Source organism: Heptranchias perlo, chromosome 20 (genome assembly GCF_035084215.1).
Source record: "Heptranchias perlo isolate sHepPer1 chromosome 20, sHepPer1.hap1, whole genome shotgun sequence".
Lineage (NCBI taxonomy): Eukaryota > Metazoa > Chordata > Chondrichthyes > Hexanchiformes > Hexanchidae > Heptranchias > Heptranchias perlo.
The window spans coordinates 30,864,581-30,889,509 of NC_090344.1; the positions used below are offsets into that span (position 1 = coordinate 30,864,581).

The following is a 24,929-nucleotide window of genomic DNA, read 5'->3' on the forward strand; positions in this document are numbered from 1 at the left end:
AAATGTTCCATACACTAATGTACGCAGCATAAGAAATAAAACAATAATTAGAAGCGTCAATTAAGCTTATAGTGCATGACGTAGTGCTCATCACTGAGACCTGACGACAAACTGGGCATGACTGAGATAAATATTTCAAGTTATAAGCCGTTTGGAAAGGATAGGGACATTGGAAAAGGCGGTGGAGTAGCGATATTGATGAGGGATACTATTACTGCATTGGAAAGAAGAGATATCAGTAAAGGTGAGCACGCAGTAGAAAGGCTTTGCGTAGAAATGAGTAACAGAATAGAATACAAGACTTTGGTGGGAGTTGTTTATGGACTTCCGGATAGCAGTGAAAAAGTAACAGGATACACAAAAGCGGACATGTTGTTAGGGGTCTGGAACTCACTGTCTGAAAGGGTGGTCGAGGCAGAAAACCTCAACTCATTTAAAAAGTACTTGGATGTGCATTTGAAGTGCCGTAATCTACAGGGCTATGGACCAAGTGTTGGAAAGTAGGATTAAGTTGGATAGCTCTTTTTCGGCCGGCACAGACACGATAGGCCGAATGGCTTCCTTCTGTTCTGTAATTTTCTATGATTCCATGATTCCGTGTGTGGGAAGGGATTCACTCAGTCATCACACGTGCTGAGACACCAGGGAGTTCAAAAGTGACTGCAGGAGTTGGATTCTGCTGTTAATCCCATCCAGAACTGAACCATTTTCATTCTGACATTTCGGGTTTGTTTCTTCTGATGTTAATAACCCCTATAACTGGGCTGGAGTTTAATTTTATGGATATCTGTTGAATAAATCAGCTTTGTTTTAAACTTCTTGTTGTAGATTTTGGTCTTTCCCACCTGAGTGTTGTGCATCACCTGACTGGAGCTCAGAAAGGACAATCTGGGGGCAGGATCGTCCGATGGGAACAGAACTTCAACCTGGACACAGTCCTTCAGGGCCACACTGAGAGGGGCAAACGGCACTTTGGTCTTTCTTGGCTCTGTTCACTGATAGCAAAGTGGCCGTGCGGCATCCAGTCTAAAAATGACTGGTAATTATTCTCTGAAGATTTAACCTCTTTGTCTGACAGTCCTGAGTCGACCATTTAAGGCAGGCGTTAACTCATTTAAAATAAACCCGCTTAAAATAAATGGGTTATGAATTGTGATTTCTGTGAAGCCAATGTTCCATTCCTTTATATGATTGATGTGCCTGCTCTCCGACCGCAGGGTAAATGGTGGAATATCAGCCCTGCTCAGCCGGCAATCATCACGGTACATTTTCTTGCAGACAAAACACACATTGAAACCCTGGAGCTTTGAGGTGATGAATCCTTAGGGAAAATAAAATTAGGGCTCAAACCATCAAACCTTCGCGTCAAACGATAGCACCACGAGACAGGTGAAGAATTTACTGACTGAACCAATAATTCACTCAGCTAACCTTTGAGGTTGCAGTGACCAATATAACATTTGTCTCCTGTCAGTCCAAAATGAATGATTGAAGCTTGCAGGAGTGAAAATCCAACGAGCCGGTCTTCACTCTTAAATCAGCAACTATGAAGTTAAGAGAAACGTGCCGGAGAAATACTCGATTTCAGCGCGGTGACACTGGGCCAGAGTGAAGCTCAGTTAATATGATCGCCGAGTGGCGAGAGGGTGGATTTGAAATTCCTGAGCGACTGCACTGCGCATTTTCCAGATCTGCTTGGAGCACCAATCCCTTCAATTCATCACTTGCAGGGACAATTCGATTCTCGGTTTCTTTTCCCCGATGCTTGGTGAAATTTTAAAATTTGAAAGCGACCAATATCAAAGCGAACCTCGTCACTGACATGATCACAGATACAAAGCGGCCACACTCTGCTTCAGTGAGATGAAAGCCCAGAGCGGTTTCAAGGTCGAATGCAATTGTAAGCAAAGCTCGTTCAATGAAAGTGCAGGTCATTGAGGTGCCTTTAAAGTCCTGATTGTTTGAACTGAACTTCTTCCGAAGGTGCTTGAGATTCAAGTGGAGTGATCTGGGGACTTCTTTCCCCTCTTTGCAAAAGTTTGAACCGCAGGTAAAGATCAAAAGTCCCGGGTTAAATTCGGGCTTCGACTCTCGAATCGAGAATTATACCCCGACCTCAACCAGCCCAGAGACAAGAACGTGTCCTTTCATTGACGTGCGGCGGTCACATTCCATGAGAGGTCGATCTGAAAAATGAAAGGGCATTTTTGAAGAAACATTTTGATCAATTCTGTGTTGGCTCTCTGAACAAGGACAAACACCACACTGTCTATTTTCGCATGTCAGATTCATTGAACATCATAAATTACATAAAGGCGCCGCTGAGAGTTGAACCCAGAATCTCCTGTTTATTCGACAAGCGCTTTAACCAACTAAGCCACGGAGCAAATTCCTGGCTGTGGTTTTCACCTCCTCTCATTAATATCTATCAGCCACACGTCACATTCTGTTGGGGGTTCAGACTGTTCCATCTTTGTCTGTTTCGGTTGCCCGTTTCCCTGTGAATCCCGATAATGCCTGCGTTTCAGTCTGTGTTTATCTGTGTGTGTCCATCAGTGCGTTGATACACGGATGGATATGTTTGCTTGTGTTTGTTTGTTACATTAAATAATTTAGAGGATCAGACAATTCTCGCTCTGACACTGAAGAACTAATGAAGCAAATTTCACAGCGAAGTGTTGTTTATCGTGGTGCTGAAATTTTTAAAAAAATCTTAAGAGGTGCAAAAAGGGAAAACGAGAAAAACTTGTGAAGGAAAATACGGACAACTCTCACGGCATTTACAGTGTAAAAAGAGAAAGAAGGGTGACTTAGAGTAATGTGGGCGCTTGAAAGACGGATGGGGGCGATATTGTAATTGAAATTCAGGAAATGGCAGACTTGCTAAATACTCAGAAAAGGATGAGGATAATATCCCAGAGACACGAGGAAAACTGAAATTAAATCAAGGGGATTCAGTGCAAGTAAAATAATGGTAATGGAGAAAGTAATTGGACTAAAGATAAACAAATCTCCAGGACCTGATGGTTACCATCCCAGGGGATTAAAAGGAATCGGTGAGGAAATTGTACATGCTTCAGTCATGATCGTTCAAAACTCTCTTGAATCAGGAATTGTTCCATGGATTGAAAAATTAGCAATGTCACTCCATTATTGAGGAAGGGGAGGAGAGATAAAATAGAAAATTACAGACCTATTATTCTGGCGTCTGTTGTGGGGAAGTTACCAGTATCTGTTACTAGGGAAAGAATGACTGAGCACTTGGATACACAGGAATTGATCAGAGAGAGCCAGCATGGATTTGTAAAGACGAAGTCAAGTCCAACGAAACTAGTTGAACTTTTTGAAGATATAATAACGTGGTAGATAATGGAGTGTCTATGGGTGTTTATGTGTATTGACTTCCAGAGGCATTCGATAAGGTGCCACATAAGAGACTGTTAACACAAATGGGAGCACATGGAAATTAAAGCAACCCATTGACATGGGTAGGGAGTTGGTTGGGAGGTAGGAGACAGAGAGTAGAGATAATGGATTTGCGCTCAAATTGACAGGATGTGATTAGTGGTGTCCCCCAGGGATCTGAACCGGGGCATCAGCTTTTTACTATATGCATAAATGACGTAGATGAATGAATGAGAGCCGTATATCCAAGTTTGTCGACGGCACCAAGTTAGGTGGCACAGTGAGTGGTGCAGGTCGGAGCATAAAGTTATAAGGGAAATTGATAGATTAAGTGAGTTGGTGAAACTGTGGCAGATGGAGCTTACATAGAATTACATAGAATGTACATCTCAGAAACAGGCAATTCGGCCCAACTAGACTCTGCCGGTGTTTATGCTGCAGACGAACCTCCTCCAACCCCTCTTCATCTACCCTTATGAGCAAACCCTTATATTCCTTTCTCCTCCATGTGTTTATCTAGCTTCCCCGTAAACGCATCCATGCTATTCGTCTTAACTACTTCTTGATGTAGCGAGTTGCACATTCTAACGAGTCTCTGGGTATATATGGTTCTCTTGAATGCCAGATTGGATTATTTAGTGACTATCTTTTATTTATGGCCCCAAGTTTTTGAATCATCACCACCAAAAGTTCAAACACCTGTTCTGCATCTGACCTATCAAACCCTTGCATAATCTTGCAGTCCCATATCAGGTCACCCCTCAGCCTTCTCTTTCCGATGGAAAAGAGCCCCAGTCTGTTCAATCTTTCAATATGGGGAAGTATGAACTTTGGACCGAAGTAAGATAGGTTGGAATACTTTCCAACTGGTTCGAAGCTAGGAACTGTGGAGGAGGAAAGATGTTTAAGGGTCCAAGTGCAGAAATCACTAAAAGTCAGTGGACAGTAGCAAAAAATAACCCAAAAGGCGAATGGAATGTTGGCCTTTATCTTAAGGGAGTTGGAATTCAAAGGGGTGTAAGTTATGTTACAGTTATATAAACTCTGCTGAGACCACATTTCTAGTACTGCATTCAGTTCTGAGCACCACACTTCAGGGAGGATATATTGGCCTTGGAGGGGGTGCAGCGCAGATTCACCAGAATGATACCGGGGCTAAAATAGTTAAGTTATGTCGGACAGGTTGCACAGACAAGGTTTGTATTTCCTTGTGTATAGAAGATTAAGTGATGATGTAATCGAGTTGTTGAAGGTGATTAAATGAGCCAATGGTGTGTGTGCGAGCTGTGAAACAGCTTGAAATCCCAAACCTCTCCACCACTGGGGACTGAGTCTTCCAACAGACAGGGATTTTCACTCGTGCAAGTTTCATCCACATTTTCTGCTCTTCATTTCTCCGACCTGCTTGTTGCGCCTTTCCCTTCAATTCAGGACTTACAGGAAAAACTCGATACTGCGGTCAATCTTCGGGTCACGTGGTGAGATTTCAAATAATTGAAATCGACTCTTATCACCCCCAATATCGTCACTTACACGTTTGACGAAAGCAAAGCGGCTTCTATCGCGGTTTGGCTGCACAACTCGTTCAAAGATACTGTCGGTAATTGGAGGGTCTTTCAAGTCATGACACGAACATAACAGTTCGCACTGCCGTTTTCCCCAAGACGCTTCAGATTCATGGGGAATGATTTCAGTCTGGCGGTTAAATCCGTTCCCTCTTCACAAATCCGCCTTTGAACCCGGGACTTTTAGTAATAACCACACCGAACTGGTTTGTCCTGTATTTTACATTACTTTCTAAATATTACAGATAAGCAGAGCACTTGAGCTGTCACAACTGTGACTTTGACTTTTCTCCCTCTCCTCTAGACCTCCCCGTCAACTGCCACTAACCACAATCTTCTGACACTCTTCTCCATCAGAAAGTTCCGAGCCTCGGTTTTCAAATGAAATAACGCCCATCTCTTCAATCAACGACAGCCCAGAGAGAGTTTCTTAATTTCAGCTCCCACTTTCCCCAAATCCACAAAGTAGCATCAAAATAATTGTCCTTAAGTTAATAATAATAATATAATTAAAAGTTCTTATCGTCTGGGGTTTTGTTTCAGATGCCACGGCTTTTAACGGTTCACTGCGGATGTTTAACGATTCGCCTCTTGGTTGGAGGCTTCTGTGTGGGAAAGATCACGAAGCGATAATTGAGAGACCGAGGATGAAGCTGTTTGATGGGAGCACTGGGGACACAGACCGTGCGCGGCTCCAGTGGCGCAATCGGTCAGCGCGCGTTTCTTCAACAAGTCCTCCGCTCGAGAAATGCTGGGGTTGTGCGTTTCAGCCTCACCTAAAGTAATTGAACCTTCTCAACATTTTGACTGGAGTTCAATGTAAAACCGGTTCCATAACGTATCGACTTCTTCATGTCCCCATGTGGGCACTGAGGCTCCTCTGGCCTCCCGTCTTGCAACAGCAGGCGAGAGTTTATTTGTTTATAAAAGGAGAGAGGGCGATTGGCGAGAGCTGAAATGGTAAAGCGGCCGGCAGGAGATCTTTGTATCTGAAGAACCAAAAACACAATTCTTCTTTCCGTGAAGCAGGTATTCATCTGTTTGAAGTGTCGTGTAGGGAAAATTCGTGAGGCAAATCTGCTGCCCGGTGTCACGGTGTAACGGGTGAAATTATTCAGCTTTCAATTGTTGATCGGCTGAAAGGTCGAGAGGCATTTTCCAGCTCCCGTGTGGAACAAGTTTAGCTTTTGAGCCATTTTGTGAAGTGTTTTTTTGAATTGCTGCTAACGAATGACAAGACATTTTGTACAAACAAGAAGAATTGTAAACTCACGAGTTCGCTGTCCATGTTTCTGACATCATGATCAACAGAAACAAGGATTCTCCTCAACGCGTTGCTGAAATTGTATAAATGGGATACTCCCCCTAATTCGACATCTGCAGGGATAATTCAGATTCCCACCATGAATTGGTATGATGGAAAACAATCGGACAGCGAGCCGGGATAGCTCAGTCGGTAGAGCATCAGACTTTTAAAACAGGTAGTAATCTGGGAGTCCAGGGTTCAAGTCCCTGTTCAGGCTCAAAATTTTACAACAGCTGGCAACTTCTGCTTTTCCAGCGGACCAACATTGGCGAAAGGAGCAAGAGTTGGCCATCCAGTCCCTCGAGCCTGCTCCGCCATTTCATAACGTCATCGCTGATCTTCGACCTCAACTCCACTTTCCCGACTTATCCCCATATCCCTTGAGTTCCTTCGTGTCCATAAATCTATCTATCTCAGTTTTGAATCGATTCAATGGCTCAGCATCCACAGCTTTCTGGGGCAGAGAATTCCAATGGTTCACAACCCTCTCAGTGAAGAAATCATTCCTCAACACTGTTCTATATGGCCGGCCCCTTTTGTTGAGATTATAACCATTCGTTCTAGACTCTCCAGCTCGGGGAAACAGCGTCCCAGCATCTACCCTCTAAGAATTTTATATGTTTCAATGAGATCACCTCATTATTGTAAACTCCAGAGAATATAGGCTCATTCTACTCAATCTCTCCTCACAGGACAACCCTCGCATCCCAGGAATCAATCGAGTGAACCTTTGTTACAGCCACTCTAAGGCAAGTATATCGTTCCGCAGGTAAGGAGATCAAAACTGTACACAGTACTCCAGATGCGGTCTCACCAATGCCCTATATAATTACAGCAAGAATTCCTTATCATTGTTCGCCAACCACCTCGCAATAAAGACCAACAGACCATTTGCTTTCCTAATTGTTTGCTGCACCTGCATGTTAACCTTCTGTAATCCGTGTACAAGGACACACAAATCTCTCTGACTATGAACATTTCGTAGTCTATCACCTTTTACAAGATATTGTGCTTTTCTAATCTTCCTACCAAAGTGAATAACCTCACATTTCCACACTTTATACTTCATTTGCCACCTTCTAGCCCACTCACTTAACCTGTCTACATCACTTTGCATCCTCTTTGCGTCCTCCTCACAGCTTACTTCCCCAACTGGTTTTGTATCGCCAGCAAACTTGGATACATTACACTCGGTTCCCTCATCTAAGTCATTAATATAGATTGTAAATAGCTGAAGCCCAAGCACTGATCTTCACAGCACCCAACTGGTTACAACCTGCCAACACGAAAATGACCTGTTCATTGCGAAGTTTTCTGTACGTCAACAAATCCCCAATCCATGCGAATATATTACCCACAATCCCATGAGCCCTACTTTTGTTTAACAACATTTTGTGTGGCAACTTATCGAATGTCTTTTGAAAGTCCAAATATTCTACATCCACTGGTTCTCCCTTATCTACCCTGCTATCTACACACTCAAAACCTCTCATAGAGTTGTCAAACACGATTTCCCTTTCATAAAACCGTGTTCCATGTGCCTAATCATATTATGAGTTTCTAAGTGCCATGTTACCACGCCCCTAGTAATAGATTTTCCCAATTTCCACACTACTATTGTCAGGCTAAATGGGCTGTAGTTCACTGTTTTCTCTCTCCCTCCTTTCTTTAATGGCGGGGTTACATTTGGTACCTTCCAATCCATGGGGACCTTTCTAGAATCCTGGGAACTCTGGATGGTAAATCCAATGCATCCATTTTCTCTGCAGCCACCTCTTTTAAAACCCGAGGATGTTGGCTATCATGTCCAATGAATTTGTTAGCTTTTAGTCCCATTAATTTCTCCAGTTCTTTTTCATTACTAATCTTCATTGCTTTAGGTTCCTCACTCTCATTAGAACCTTGGTTCCCCAATAATTCTGGTATGATTTTTGTGTCTTCTACTGTGAAGACAGATACAAAATACTTGTTTAACGTCTCTGCCATTTCCGTTTTCTCCATTGTAAATCCTCCTGTCTCTGTCACCAAGGGACCCATGTTTACTTTCGCTAATCTCTTGCTTTATACACACTTGTAGAAGCTCTTTCAATCCATTTTAATATTTCTTGCTGGTTTACCCTCATTCTATTTTCTCCCATTTTAACAATTTCTTGGTCATCCTTTGCTGATTTCTAAAAACCCTCCTATTCTTCAGGGTTACTACTCTTTTTGGCAACATTGTAAGCCTCTTTTAACCGAATACTATCATTAATTTCTCCAGTTAACCAAGGTTGCACCACTTTTCCGGTGAAGTTTTTAATCCTCAAGGGAATGTAATTTTGTTGAAGAATTATGAATTATTTCTTTAAATGTTCGCCATTGCTTATCTACCATCATATTTTTAATCTAATTTCCCAAACTACCTAAGCCAACTCACCCCTCATAACTAAGTTATTGGTTTTGTTTGAATTTAAGACCCTAGTTTCGGACTTAACGACATCACTCTCAAACTCAATATGAAATTCTATCATATTATGATCATTCTTCCCCATGGGATCATTTACGATTAGATTACTAATTAAACTTGTCTCATTACACAATACTAGATCTAAAATAGCCCGTTCCATTGTTGGTTCCTCGACATATTGATCTAGATAACTGTCTCGAATGCATTCCATGAACATAAAACAGCTTATCTTGAGTTGCTAACATGAAGTCTGCACGATGGGATGACTTACGACTAGAAGACACGATCAGGTTGCCAGGTGAATTAGATGTTTGGTGCAAACACGGAGAATTAATGAAACCAAGACTTCGCTGCAGATCAGGGGGTTGGAAAGAAAGATGCTGGGCATTGAGAGGCGAAGGATTTTGTAGATAGCAGGATGAATGGACAAAAGGATCTCAACTCCCTGCTTCTTTTCGACACTGATAAATCTAGACAAAAATCTCATCTCCGTGCTTCTTTCAGATAATGAATGTCTTAATGCTCAAGAGATCACTGATCCAAGCCAATTATCTCCACTCGCACTCTCCTTCCAATCTTCCACACGTTGCTTAGCTTTGAAATTGTTCATTTTTTCACACTGGGATTCAATTTAACATAAGACATAAGAAATAGGAGCAGGAGTAGGCCAATCGACCCCTCGAGCCTGCTCCGCCATTCAATAAGATCATGGTGAATCTCCTCTGCACCCTCTCCAAAGCGATCACATCCTGCCTGTAGTGTGGCGACCAGAACTGCACACAGTACTCCAGCTGTGGCCTAACCAGTGTTTTATACAGCTCCATCATAACCTCCTTGCTCTTATATTCGATGCCTCGGCTAGTAAAGGCAAGTATCCCATATGCCTTCTTTACCACCGTATCTACCTGTTCCGCCGCCTTCAGGGATCTGTGAACTTGCACACCAAGATCCCTCTGACCCTCTGTCTTACCTCGGGTCCTCCCATTCACGGGAGGAGCGCGTTCGGAGCAGGTAAGAGGATCGGAGCAAGAGGCTCAATAAACCCCGGGGCCCGGGTCCGGGCTCAGGCCCAGGCTCAGGCTTTACAAACCGCGAGTGCGGCCCCAGACCCGAATGTATTCCCTTGCCTTGTTAGTCCCTCCAAAGTGCATCACCTCGCACTTTTCCGGGTTAAATTCCATTTGCCACTGTTCCGCCCATCTGACCATCCCATCTATATCGTCCTGCAGACTGAGGCTATCCTCCTCGCTATTTACCACCCTACCAATTTTTGTATCATCAGCGAACTTACTGATCATACCTTTTACATTCATATCCAAGTCGAAAATGTAGACCACAAACAGCAAGGGCCCCAGCACAGATCCCTGTGGTACCCCACTGGCCACAGGCTTCCAGTCACAAAAACAACCTTCAACCATCACCCTCTGCCTTCTGCCACTAAGCATTTTGGAGTATTTCTCCATTCAAATAATATTTTACTTTTTATTTTTTCCTCCCAAAGTGGATGAATTCACATTTTCCCACATTATATTCCATCTGCCAAATTTTTGCCCATTCGCTTAACCTGTCAGCATCCCTTCGCAGACATTTTGTGTCCTCATCGCAACTTGCTTTTCCAACTATCTTTGTGTCATCAGCAAATTTGACCACAAGACACTCTGTTCCTTCATCCAAGTCATTGATATATATTGGAAATAGTTGAGGCCCCAGCACTGATCCCTGCGGCACCCCACTAGTTATTGGAAATTCCTATAAATTTACGCTCCTCCTATTGGTGCGGAACTCTCCTTAATCACCAGGGCGGGGTTAATGGTGAGACTGGCAAACTGAGGTGCAGTTGGAAAATAAACCTTAATTGAACCCGTCAGTTGCAACATTTAATAAAACAAAATTAATAAAAGTTACCGAAAAAAATATTTTCTGGAGTTCACCAAAGTGGGGGGTGGGTGGGCGCGTCAACGCTGTGTGTTTGTGCCGGTTAAAATGGCACCAAGGGCAGGGGTTTCAGTTTATTTTCTGATCCTTGGTCCAAACGCGCTCCTCCTGCTTCCAATCGATTTCCTTTTCGGCCGGATATTAAGATAATCAATGGCGGCTGCATCACCCAGCATGCAGCGCGGTACAGATTGTGCCCTATCTGAATCAGTGGAGCACAGCGCGCAGGCGCAGTAGTGACTCATTATCGGGCAGCGTGTCCTGAGCATGCGCGGTCAGTCGAGGCTGCGGGAGGAGCGCGTTCGGTGCAGGTGAGAGGATCGGAGCAAGAGGATCAATAAACCCCGGGGCCCGGGTCCGGGCTCAGGCCCAGGCTCAGGCTTCACAAACCCCGAGTGCGGCCCCAGACCCGAATATAAAACAGTGAACATTATCCCCCCTCACTACCCGCCGGTTTCCGGTTTCTCCCGTTTCGCTCCGGACCAACTCTCAACAAAAGGCCGCGGCCCCGCGCATGCGCGGTGTAAAATGGGAATTCTCAGGGAGCGTCTGTAAATGAAGGAGAAATAGTTATCGCTCAGGGAGCGTCTTTAAATGAAGGAGAAATGGTGATCGGTCAGGGAGCGTCTGTAAATGAAGAGAACTGGTGATCTCTGCATCCAGGGATCTCGAGCTTTGGAGGCCGTTCCATTCCTCCTCGTGGGGATCTGTCTGCTCTGTACTCAAACCAACTCCTCCTTGAAGGCCTCCCATTGTTCAATTACTGTTTTGTTGCCAATTTTTGATCCCAATCCACCTGGACAAGATCCCTTTTTAACTCACTGGAATTATCCTTCCTCCAATTAAGTATTTTCCCTTTTGTTTGTTCCTTGTCCTTTTCCGTAACTATTCTAACCCTAATGAGATTATGATCACTGCTGCCCCACTGAAACATGCTCCACCTGCCCCACTTCATTCTCCACACCGAGCCCACTGCTGTACTCACATTCACTCTCTCACATTCACTCTCTCACGCTCACTCTCTCACGCTCACTCTCTCACGCTCACTCTCTCACGCTCACTCTCTCACGCTCACTCTCTCACGCTCACTCTCTCACGCTCACTCTCACATTCCCACATTCACCCACTGTCACATTCACTCTCTCACACTCTCTCACCCTTTTGCTCATGGTTTTGGGACACTGAAAGGTGATGCGATGGGTTTGGATTTCACCACAGTGTGTGGGACGGGGATTTACATCTTTGTAGGAAAAAGAGAGGAAAGAATGTTCCATAGAAACTAGAATTGTCTGTTCTGAATTTGTATCCTCCACTTGCAGTGATAACTTTTATAACCTTTTACAGGGTATGAGAAGGGGAGGATTTGCAGAGGGAAACTCAAACCAAAGATCACGTCAAATCTGACAGTCACTCGATTCATCAGGACCTGAATATCAACGGCCTCTGTTCTGTCTGTGGGAGAAGATTTCAAGCATCAGTGTGAGTGGAAAAGCACCGAGTGAGAGTGTTCCAATGCACTGACTGTGGAAAGAGCTTTAACCAGTGACACAGCCTGAAAAATCACCGCACCATTCACAGCGGGGAGAAACCGTACACGTGTTCTGTGTGTGGACGAGGCTTCGACTGATCGTCCAACCTGGAGAGACACAACGACACCCGCACCACGGAGAAACCGTGGAAATGTGGGGACTGTGGGAAGGGATTCAATTACCCGTCAGAGCTGGAAACTCATCGACACAGTCACACTGGGGAGAGGCCGTTCTCCTGCTCCGTGTGTAAGAAGAGATTCACTCAGTCATCCAACCTGCTGAGACACCAGCGAGTTCACACTGATGAGAGACCTTTTAAATGTTCTGACTGTGAGAGGAGCTTTAAAAGCAAAATTAATCTGCTGAGACATCAAAGCGCTCACACTGGGGAGAGGCCGTTCTCCTGTTCCTTGTGTAAGAAGAGATTTACTCGTTCATCCCACCTGATGGCACACCAGCGAGTTCACACTGAGGAGAGGCCGTTCTCCTGCTCTGTGTGTGGGAAGAGATTCACTCAGTCCTCCACCCTGCTGATACACCAACGAGTTCACACTGGGGAGAGGCCGTTCTCTTGCTGTGTGTGTGGGAAGAGATTCACTCAGTCATCCAACCTGCTGATACACCAGCGACTTCACTCCGATGAGAGACCTTTTAAATGTTCTGACTGTGAGAAGAGGTTTAAAAGCAAAATTAATCTGCTGACGCACAAACGCACTCACACTGGGGAGAGGCCGTTCTCCTGCTCCGTGTGTAAGAAGAGATTTACTCGGTCATCCCACCTGTTGAGACACCAGCGAGTTCACACTGGGGAGAGGCCGTTCTCCTGCTCTGTGTGTGGGAAGAGATTCACTCAGTCATCCAACCTGCTGATACACCAGCGACTTCACTCAGATGAGACACCTTTTAAATGTTCCGTCTGTGAGAAGAGGTTTAAAAGCAAAATTAATCTGCTGACACACCAACGCACTCACACTGGGGAGAGGCCATTCTCCTGCTCTGTGTGTAAGAAGAGATTTAATCGTTCATACACCCTGCTGAGACACCAGCGAGTTCACACTGATAAGAGACCTTTTAAATGTTCTGACTGTGAGATGAGGTTTAAAAGCAAAAGGAATCTGCTGACACACCAACGTACTCACACTGGGGAGAGACCTTTAAATGTTCTGACTGTGAGAAGTGTTTTAAAAGCACAAATGATCTCCTGAAACACCAACACACTCACACTGGGGAGAGACTGTTCACCTGCTCTGTGTGTGGGAAGGGATTCACTCATTCATCTCATCTTCTGAGACATCAACTTGTTCACACTATTGAGTGACCTTTTAATTCACTGACTGTGAGAAGAGCTTTAAAAGCAGAAATGAACTGCTGACACATCAACACATGCCCATTGGGGAGAGACTGTTCACCTGCTCCGTGTGTGGGAAGGGATTCACTCAGTCATCACACGTGCTGAGACACCAGCGAGTTCACATATGACTGCAGGGGTTGGATTCTGCTGTTAATCACATCCAGGACTGAACCATGTTCATTCTGACAGTTGGGGTTTGTTTCTGCTGATGTTAATAACCCCTATAACTGGGCTGGAGTTTAATTTTCTGGATACATGTTAAATAAATCAGCTTAGTTTCAAATACCTTGTAGATTTTGGTCTTTCCCACCTGAGTGTTTAGCATCACCTTGCTGGAACTCAGAAAGGACAATCTGGGGGGAGGATCGTCCGGTGAGAACAGAACTTCAGCCTGGACACCGTCCTTCAGGGCCACACTGAGAGGGGCAAATGGCACTTTGGTCTTTCTCGTCTCTCTTCCCTGACAGCAAAGTCGCCGTGCGGGTTAATCTTGAGGCGTGTAAGAAATGTGTCCCAGCCGCTCCCTTTTATGGTTCAGGGCTCCTCGGAACGGAACAGAAGGCTCCTTTACAATGGTGTTTCGCGTCAGGAAGAGCAAGAACAATGTGTAAGGATTAACCCATTAACAGATATAATTTAGTATAATTATAATCAATAGGAGAAGTAGAATGAAATGTACCATGAATCTGTGTGTCTTTTAATGTAAACTGTACTGTGTATTAATATAGTATGAACCACGTAACGTGTATTCAATAAGAAAGTGCTGGTGGGCCGAGAAGGATGCATGATGGTTATTTCAGTCAAGTTTGCAGTTAAAACTAATAGGATGCTGATAACATTAAAGTGGGAATGAACAGACTGTGGGTAAATCAGAGGCACTAAGGGAGGATGTGCTGGAATAGCATAATGTCTAAAAGACATGTAGATAAAGGGACTGAAGGTTAATTAAATCAAGGATTCATGCAGGCTTAGGCCTCTCTATCTCGAGCCTCCACAAGCTAGTGAATAGAAGTCTGTTTATACAAACGGTTCTGTGAAGGCTGGCAATGTAAACTCTAAGATAAGGTATCGTTAAGTCTGTAACAACAAGACACGGATGGTACCGGGAGTTATGCTTGGAATGTAACTTCTGAAGGTTGAGAGACATGAATAATGGTGAGGCTGAGAGATGTGGATGTGATAGTGAACTGCCACATTGACTGAAAATGGGGATAAGAAGAGACCTCAAAATCTGAGGAAGGCGCACAAGATTCTGGCAAGGAAGAAGAGAACTCTTCAGTCAACAGATCACAGCGAGAGAGAGAGAGAGACCGCACCGTTGTCACTTGGAGGGATACTTCCGAGGTTTCAAGGAACAGACTGTGACTTTTTCTCTTTTTTAAGTATCACCTTTTTTGTACTAATTGTGATGTGCTTAATAAATCTGTTTTGCCTTCAACCACAATACCAGTACCAGTGGTGATCTTGCTGTTGTCAGGAACCAGTCCTTAGATTGGATGAGATTATAATCCTGAAAATAGTGGTTTAAATCCTACAATTGACGACCACGAAGGGACTATTTCTGACAACAGCCAAAACCTGGTATTACTGGATATAGGGTAACCAGAGAACCATGGAAAAGATACAGCACAGAAGGGGGCCATTCGGCCCATCGTGTCCGCGTCGGCTCGAAGAACAACCAGTTGCCCATTCTAATCCCACCTTCCAGCACCTGGTCCATAGCCCTGCAGCTTACAGCACTTTCGGTGCAGGTACAGGTACTTTTTAAAAGAGTTCAGGGTCCCTGCCTCTACCACCAATTCAGGCAGGGAATTCCAAACACCCACCACCCTCTGGGTAAAAAAGTTTTTCCTCATGTCCCCTCTAATCCTTCTGCCAATCATCTTAAATCTATGTCCTCTAGTTCTTGACCTCTCCACTAGGGGAAACAGATACTTCCTGTCGACTCAATCCAGTCCCCTCATCATTTTGTAAAACTCAATCAAGTCTCCCCTCAGCCTCCTTTGCTCCAATAAAAACAACCCCAGCCTATCCAATCTCTCCTCATAGCTGCAATTTACAAACCCTGGCAACATTCTTCTAAATCTTCCCTGCACTCTCTCCAGAGCAATTACATCCTTCCTGTAATGTGGTGACCAGAACTTCTCACAATATTCCAGCTGTGGCCTTACCAGCATTTTATACAATTCCATCATTACATCCCTGCTTATGTATTCTATACCTTGGCTGATAACGGAGAGCATTCCATATGCCTTCTTCACAAACTTATCTACCTGTACTGCCGCATTCAGGGACCTGTGCACATGCACTCCATGGTATCTCACTTCCTCTCCCCCTCTCAATATATTCCCGTTTACTGCGTATTCCCTTTTACTGTTTGCCCTCCCTAAGTGCATTATCTCACACTTCTCAGGGTTGAACTGCATTTGCCACTTTTCCGCCCATTCCACTAACCCATTCATATCTTCTTGGAGTCTGCAGCTATCCTCTTCACTATCAGCTACACGGTCAATTTGTGTGTCGTCTGCAATTTGCTAATCATGCCCCCTACATTCAAGTCCAAATCATTAATGTATACCACAAACAGCAAGGGACCCAACACTGTGCCCTGCGGCACACCACTGGAAATGGACTTCCATTCGCAAAGACATCCATCGAATTATAAGCTTTGTTTCCTGTTACTGAGCCAATTTTGGATCTAATTCACCACATTTCCCTGTATCCAATGGGCTTTTACCTTTCTGACCAGTCTGCCACGTGGGACCTTGTCAAATGCCTTACTACAATCCATGTAGACAACGTCCAACAGCACTACCCTCATCAATCCTCCTTGTCACTTCCTCAAAGAATTCAATCAGATTTGCAAGGCATGACCTTCCCTGAACAAATCCATGCTGACTATCCCTGATTAAACCATGCCTTTCCAAGTGACAGTTTATCCCATCTCTCAGTATTGATTCGAATAGTTTGCCCACCACCGAGGTAAGACTGACCAGCCAATAATTGTTCAGCCTTTCCCTCGTATCCTTTTTAAACCATGGTACTACGTTTGCAGTCTTCCAGTCCTCCGGTACCTCCCCTGTATCTAGTGAGGATTGGAAAATGATCCTCAGAGCATCCGCTATTTCCTCCCTGGCTTCCTTCAATAGCCTAGGAAACAATCCATCCGGCCCTGGTGACTTATCAACTTTCAAGGATTCCAGTCCCTCTAGTACTTCCTCTCTCGTTATGTTTACCTTATCCAATATTTCACAACTCTCCTCTTCAACTACTACGTCCAGATCATCCTGTTCCTTTGTGAATACGGAGACAAAATATTCATTTAAAATCCTACCCACATCCTCTGCTTCTACACACAAGTTACCCTTATCATCCCTGATAGGTCCCACCTTTTCCTTCGCTATCCTCTTGTTCTTAATGTACTGATAAAACATCTTTGGGTTTTCTTTAATCTTACCAGCTAATATTTTTTCATGCCCTCCCTTTGCTTTCCTTATTTCCTTTTTTACGTCATCCCTGTACTTTCCATACTCCCCTAGGCTTTCTGTAGTATTTAGTTTTCTGTGACAGTCATATGCTTTCTTTTTCTGCTTTATCTTGCCCTGTATACTTCTAGACAACCAGGGGGCTCTAAATTTGGCGGTGTCACCCTTTTCTTTGAGGGGACGTGTCTGCATTGCACCCATAGAATTTCACTTTTTAGTGTGTCCCACTGGCTTGCCACTGATTTCTCCTCAAGTAGTTGTGTCCAGTCCACTTCTGCCAAATCACCTCTTAGAGCTGTAAAATTTGCCTTCCCCAAATTTAAAACGTTTACTCCTGATTTAACTTTGTCCTTTTCCATAATAATGCTAAAACTACCTGAATTATGGTCACTATCCCCAATATAGTCACCCACTGTCACTTCACCCACTTGTCCATCTTCATTTCCCATCTAGACTAAATCTAGAATTGCATCCCCTCTTGTTGGGCTTGTCACGTACTGGCTAAAAAAGTTCTCCTGGACACCGATCAAGAATTTTGCGCCCTCTGTGCCCCTCACGCTGTTTGAATCCCAGTTGATGTTAGGGTAGTTGAAGTCCCCGACTATTATTGCCCTCTTGTTTTTGCACTCAGAAATTTGCCGACATATTTGTTCTTCTATCTCTCTTTTGCTATTCGGGGGTCGATAGTACACTCCTAGTAGTGTGACAGCCCCTTTTTTATTTCTTAAATCAACCCATATGGCCTCAATTGATGATCCATTTAGCATATCACCCCTCCTCACAACTGTAATTGACTCTTTAACCAATAATGCTACCACCATCCATTTTATCACCCACTCTATCCTGCCTGAAAACTCAATAGCCTGCGAAACAATCCAATATTGAGCTGCCAATTATCCCCCTCTTTAACCCAGGTTTCCATTAAAGCAATGATATCATGCCGCCATGTGTCTATCTGTGCCCTCAGCTCATAGAACCATAGAAACATAGAATAAATACAGCACAGAAGAGGGCCATTCGGCCCATCGTGTCCGCGCCGGTTCGAAGAACAATGAGGTGCCCATTCTAATCCCACCTTCCAGCACCCAGTCCGTAGCCCTGCAGCTTACAGCACTTTAGGTGCAGGTCCAGGTACTTTTTAAATGAGTTGAGGATCCCTGCCTGTACCACCAATTCGGGCAGTGAATTCCATACACCCACCACCCTCTGGGTAAAAAAGTTTTTCCTCATGTCCCCTCGAATCCTTCCGCCAATCAGTTTAAATCTATGTCCTCCAGTTCTTGAACTCTCCGCTAGGGGAAACAGGTACTTCCTGTCTACTTTATCTCGGCCCCTCATAATTTTGTACACTATTGATATCACCCCATCCGCTTTGTTTGTAATACTCCTTGCATTGAAGTATATGCCCTTTAACCCCGTCAAATTCCTGTGCTGAACACTATTTAACCTTTTCTTCTTTTGCCTTTCTGAGTCGCTAACTACGTAACTAACTGCTTTTCTACTTCCCGTTTCCTGGTCTGAATTTGTCCTATGTTTACCTGCCCTTTGCTACCCATTCCTCTGCGATATAGCTTAAACCGTCACCAACAGAACTAGCAAAAGCCCCCACGAGGATATTGGTCCCGGTTCTGCTTGGGTGCAACCCGTCTCAGAAGGTGGGATGAAAAAGTGAATCCCTTCCCACACACGGAGCAGGTGAACAGTCTCTCCCCAGTGTGAGTGTGTTGGTGTTTCAGCAGATCATTTGTGCTTTTAAAACACTTCTCACAGTCAGAACATTTAAAGGTGTTTCCCCAGGGTGAGTACGTTGGTGTGTCAGAAGGTGGGATGACCGAGTAAATCTCTTCTTACACATGGAGCAGGTGAACGGCCTCTCCCCAGTGTGAGTGCGTCGATGTCTCAGCAGTTCGTTTCCACTTTTAAAGCTCTTCTCACAGTCAGAACATTTAATGGGTCTCTCATCAGAGTGAAATCGTTGATGTGTCAGAAGGTGTGATGACCGAGTGAATCTCTTCTTACACACGGAGCAGGTGAACGGTCTCTCCCCAGTGTGAGTGCGCTGGTGTCTCCATAGTTCGTTTCTGCTTTTAAAGCTCTTCTCACAGTCACTGAGTTAAAAGGTCTCTCCCCAGTGTGAACAAGTTGATGTCTGACAAGGTGGGATGAATTAGTGAATCCCTTCCCACACACGGAGCAGGTGAACAGTCTCTCCCCAGTGTGAGTGCGTTGCTGTTTCAGCAGATCATTTGTGCTTTTAAAACCCTTCTCACTGTCAGAACATTTAAAAGGTCTCTCTCCAGAGTGAACTCGCTGGTGTGACAGAAGGTGGGATGACCGAGTGAATCTCTACTTACACACGGAACAGGTGAACAGTCTCTCCCCAGTGTGAGTGCGTTGGTGTCTCCACAGTTCGTTTCTGCTTTTAAAGCTCTTCTCACAGTCAGAACATTTCAAAGGTCTCTCCCCAGAGTGAACTAGCTGGTGCATTAGCAGTTCAGATGAAATAATGAATCCCTTCCCACACATGGAGCAGATGAACGGCCTCTCTCCAGTGTGAGTGCGTTGGTGTTTCAGCAGATTACATTTGCTTTTAAACCTCTTCTCACAGTCAGAACATTTAAAAGGTCCATCATCGGAATGAACTCGCTGGTGTCTCAGCAGGTTGGATGACCGAGTGAATCTCTTCTCACACACGGAGCAGGAGAACCGCCTCTCCCCAGTTTGAGTGCGCTGGTGTATCAGGAGGCTGTATGTCAGAGTGAATCCCTTCCCACACACGGAGCAGATGAACTGCCTCTACCCAGTGTGTCTGCGTCAATGAGTTTCCAGCTCTGACGGGTAATTGAATCCCTTCCCACAGTCACCACATTTCCACGGTTTCTCCGTGGTCCGGGTGTCCTTGTGTCTCTCCAGGTTGGACGATCAGTTGAAGCCTCGTCCACACACAGAACACGTGTACGGTTTCTCCCCGCTCTGAATGGTGCGGTGTTTTTTCAGGCTGTGTAACTGGTGAAAGCTCTTTCCACAGTCAGTGCACTGGAACACTCTCACTCGGGTGTGTGTGTCTCGGTGCTTTTCCTTTCACACTGATGTTTGAAATCTTCTCCCACAGATAGAACAGATGAACATTTCTCCTTCCACATTCAAAGACCGATGATATTCATGTCCTGATGAATCGAGTGACTCTGTCAGATCTTGACGTGGTCTTTGGTTTGAGTTTCCCGTCTGCACATCCTCCCCTTCCAATACCCTGTAAAATGAATTTACAAAAGTCATCACTGAAAGTACAGGATGGAAATTCAGAACAGGCTAATCCAGTTGCTATGGAATATTCTTTCCTCTCTTGTTCCCCCAAAGCTATAAATACCCGTCCCACACACTCTCCCTCCTCCCGGTGCTGAAATCCAAACCCATCGCATCATCTTTCAGTGGTCCTAAACCATGAGTGAAAGGGTGAGAGAGCGTGAGAGAGTGAATGTGAGAGAGTGAATGTGAGAGAGTGAATGTGAGAGAGTGAATGTGAGAGGGTGAATGTGAGAGGGTGAATGTGAGATTGGGAATGTGAGAGGGTGAATGTGAGAGGGTGAATGTGAGAGGGTGAATGTGAGAGGGTGAATGTGAGAGAGCGAATGTGAGAGAGTGAATGTGAGAGGGTGAATGTGAGATTGGGAATGTGAGAGAGTGAATGTGAGAGAGCGAATGTGAGAGAGTGAGTGTAAGTACAGCAGTGGGCTCGGTGTGGAGAATGAAGTGGGGCAGGTGGAGCATGTTTCAATGGGGCAGCAGTGATCATAATCTCATTAGGTTTAGAATAGTTACGGAAAAGGAAAAGGAACAAACAAATGTGAAAATACTTAACTGGAGGAGGGCTAACTTCAGTGAGTTAAAAAGGGATCTTGTCCAGGTGGATTGGAATCAAAAATTGGCAACAAAACAGTAATTGAACAATGGGAGGCCTTGAAGGAGGAGTTGGTTCAGGTACAGAGCAGACAGATCCCCACGGGGGAGAAAGGAAGGGCATCCAAAGCTAGAGCTCCCTGGATGACTAAAGAGATAGAGATTAAAATGAAACAGAAAGAGGAGGCTTATGACAAATTTAAGGTTCATAATACAGTAGTGAACCAGGCTGAACAAAGAAAGTACAGAGGAGATCTAAAAAAGGGAATAAGAGGTGCAAAGAGAGAGTATGAGAATAGATTGGTGGTTAACATAAAAGGGAATCCAAAAGTCTTTTATAAACATATAAATAGTAAAGGGGGAGTCAGAGGAAGGGTGGGGTCGATTTGGGACAAAAAAGGAGATCTTCTTGTGGAGGCAGAGGGCATGGCTGAGGCACTAAATGAATACTTTACATCCGTCTTCACCAGAGAAGAGGATTCTGCCATTGTAACAGTTAAGGAGGAGGTAGTAGTGATATTGGTGACGATAAAAATAGGTAAAGAGGAGGTACTTAAAAGATTGGCAGTGCTCAAAGTAAAAAAGTCTTTCGGTCCAGATGGCTCGCCTCCGAGATTACTGAGGGAAGTCAGGGTGACGATACCGGATTCGTTACTCTTAGTCTGGTTCAGCAAAAACTGAAAGCGAATACACTTGAAAGTTTTAACACAATTTATTAGCTGCAGCTGACCCTATCGATAGAATTGATTTCAACTCTTGACAGAGTCTGGTCAATCTCATAGAACAGGCAATTTACACAGTCAAAGTTCACACAATTATACATTTTCAGAGTGGGGAGGGACATGAGTAGCAAGGGGTTAAAACCAATCATAAGCTGAGTCTGGGCAAGCCATACTAACTGACATAATGACCGACCACTCACAGGTGATACCTGTTCATACGTAGGTCACAGGAAAGGGAGTCTCACTTATCTCAGGCCTGGGATGTTTTTCGACCTTGTCCGAAATAAGGATCCATTCATTAGGTAGCTGCAAAACAACACTCCCTACACCTGCTTACCCCAGAATTCAGCTTATCATATCGCTTTGCTTGATTCATAATAAAGCATACATTTTCATACAGGAAATTAATAACATAAACGAATGGTCAAGGATAAGCTCATTTGAAAAGCTCATTGTTCTAATTCTAGCTAGCAAGGGTGTAGATAGCGGAGGCTCTGATCACAATCTTCCAATCCTCATTGGATATGGGAGTGGTGTCTGAGGACTGGAGGATTGCAAGTGTTACACCCCTGTTCAAAATTGTGGGAGAGGGATAAACCCGGCAATTACAGGCCAGTCAGCCTAACGTCGGTGGTGGGAAACTTCTATAGGCCAGAATCCGGGACAAAATTAATTCTCACTTGGAAGAACGTGGGTTAATAAATGACAGTCAATATAGATTTGTTAAAAGTAAAATCATGTCTGTCTAATTTGATTGAGTATTTCAAAGAAATAACGGAGAGGGTTGATGAGGGTAGTGCACTCGATGTTGTGTACATGGACATTTAAAAGGCGTTTGGGAAAGTACCACCTAATGGAACTGTTAGTAAAATTGAAGCCCATGGGAGCATGGATACAAAATTTGCTGCCAGACAATGTGGAGAACAGTGGTGAATCATTGTTTCACAGACTGGAAGGAAGTATACAGTGATGTTCCACAGGCGTTGGTATTTGGACCATGACTCTTTTTGAGATATATTAATCACCGAGACATGTAACCAGTGGGCTGCCGCAAGGATCAGTGCTTGGGCCTCAGCTATTTACAATATATATCAATGAGTTAGATGATGGAACTGAGTGTAATGTATCCAAGTTTGCTGATGATATCAAGCTAGGTGGGAAAGTAAGCTGTGAGGAGAACACAAAGAGTCTGGAAAGGGATATAGACAGGTTAAGTGAATGGGCAAGTAGGTTGTAGATAGAGTATTATGTGGTGAAATGTGAGGTTATTCACTTTGGTAGGAAGAATAGAAAAACAGAATACTTTTTAAATGGTGAGAAAATATTAAATGTTCGTGTTCAGAGAAATCAAGGTGCCCTCGTACAAAAAACACAAAGTTAACTTGCTGGTACAGCAAGCAACCAGGAAGGCAAATGGAAAGTTAGAATTTATTGCAAGGGGGTTGGAGTTGCTCCCTGACCGATCACTATTTGTCCTTTATTTACAGACGCTCTCTGACCGATCACTGTTTCTCCTTCATTTTCAGATGCTCCCTGACCCATCACCATTTCTCCTTCATTTAAAGACGCCCCCTCACCGATCACCATTTCTCCTTCATTTACAGACGCTCCCTCACCGATCACCATTTCTCATTCATTTACAGACACACCCTGACCGATCACCATTTCTCCTACATTTACAGATGCTCCCTGACCGGTCATTTCTCTATCATTTACAGACGCTCCCTGACCGATCACCATTTCTCCTACATTTACAGACGCCCCCTCACCGAACACCATTTCTCCTTCATTTACAGACGCTCCCTGACCGATCAACATTTATCCCTCATTTACAGACACTCCCTGACCGATCACCATTTCTCCTACATTTACAGACGCTCCCTGACCGGTCATCATTTCTCCTACATTTACAGACGCTCCCTGACCGGTCACCATTTCTCCTACATTTACAGACGCTCCCTGACCGGTCACCATTTCTCCTTCATTTAAAGACACTCCCTGACCGATCACCATTCCTCCTACATTTACAGACGCTCCCTGAGCGGTCACCATTTCGCCTTCATTTACAGACACTCCCTGACCGATCACCATTTCTCCTACATTTACAGACGCTCCCTGACCGGTCACCATTTCTCCTTCATTTACAGACGCTCCCTGACCGGTCACCATTTCTCCTACATTTACAGACGCTCCCTGACCGGTCACCATTTCGCCTTCATTTACAGACACTCCCTGACCGATCACCATTTCTCCTACATTTACAGACGCTCCCTGACCGGTCACCATTTCGCCTTCATTTACAGACACTCCCTGACCGATCACCATTTCTCCTACATTTACAGACGCTCCCTGACCGGTCACCATTTCTCCTACATTTACAGACGCTCCCTGACCGGTCACCATTTCTCCTTCATTTGAAGACACTCCCTGACCGATCACCATTTCTCCTACATTTACAGACGCTCCCTGACCGGTCACCATTTCTCCTTCATTTACAGACACTCCCTGACCGATCACTATTTCTCCTACATTTACAGACGCTCCCTGACCGGTCACCATTTCTCCTTCATTTACAGACGCTCCCTGAACGATCACCTTTTCTCCTTCATTTACAGACGCTCCCTGATTCGATGAGTCACGAGGTTTGACGCTGACACTGCGCATGCTCGGAGGCCGCGTGCCGTTTGTCGAGTTTGCGGTCTGATCTAAACCGGAGCCCCCGGAGTGTAGAGAGAGAGAGGAGAATGTTCACTGTTTGATATTCGGGCCCGGGGCCGCACTCGGGGTTTGTGAAGCCCCCGCCCCCTCCCCCGGGGTTTATTAACCCGCTCCCCCCGCCCATCTCTCACCTGTTGCGGACACGATCTCGGCCTCACTCCCCGCCCGCCGCGCATGCTCAGCTCACACTGCCCGGGTGATTGACGGGAGCTCCGGACCAATAGGAAGAGCGGAGAGGGACTGGAGGACCGAGCGGGCGGTTGGTCCTCCAACCAATGGGAGTGTGTGAGGGGCGGGACTTGCGGCACCGAGTGGGCGGGGCTGAGCCCGGATCTCCCTCATTGGCTGAAAGTCTGCCTCATTTTGAAAGCTGATTGGTGTGAAACTCTTGGGGAAAACTGGCCCTTTGTGTTGTGGAGAAAAACCGATGGAACCGAGTGGGTGGAGCAAAGATTTCAACATTGGGAATGAAATGGATTAATTCAGGACAGACAGCAGGGATTATTGGAGGGAATAACACAGTGTGGGGATAAAATGCAATGGAGGTTGTGAAGATGGATTGTTAAAAAG

At 44.8% G+C, this 24,929-nt stretch overlaps 1 non-coding gene and 1 pseudogene across 1 annotated transcript; both read left to right on the plus strand.

Annotated features, from left to right (window-relative positions):
* The first annotated feature begins 6,408 nt into the window (after window positions 1–6,408).
* trnak-uuu (transfer RNA lysine (anticodon UUU)) lies at window positions 6,409–6,493 on the plus strand. Its single transcript is given in 2 exon segments — window positions 6,409–6,445; window positions 6,458–6,493. It is a non-coding gene; the product is annotated as a tRNA-Lys (tRNA).
* A 5,743-nt stretch (window positions 6,494–12,236) lies between these two features.
* LOC137335679 (zinc finger protein 271-like) lies at window positions 12,237–14,974 on the plus strand (annotated as a pseudogene).
* The last annotated feature ends 9,955 nt before the right edge of the window (window positions 14,975–24,929 follow it).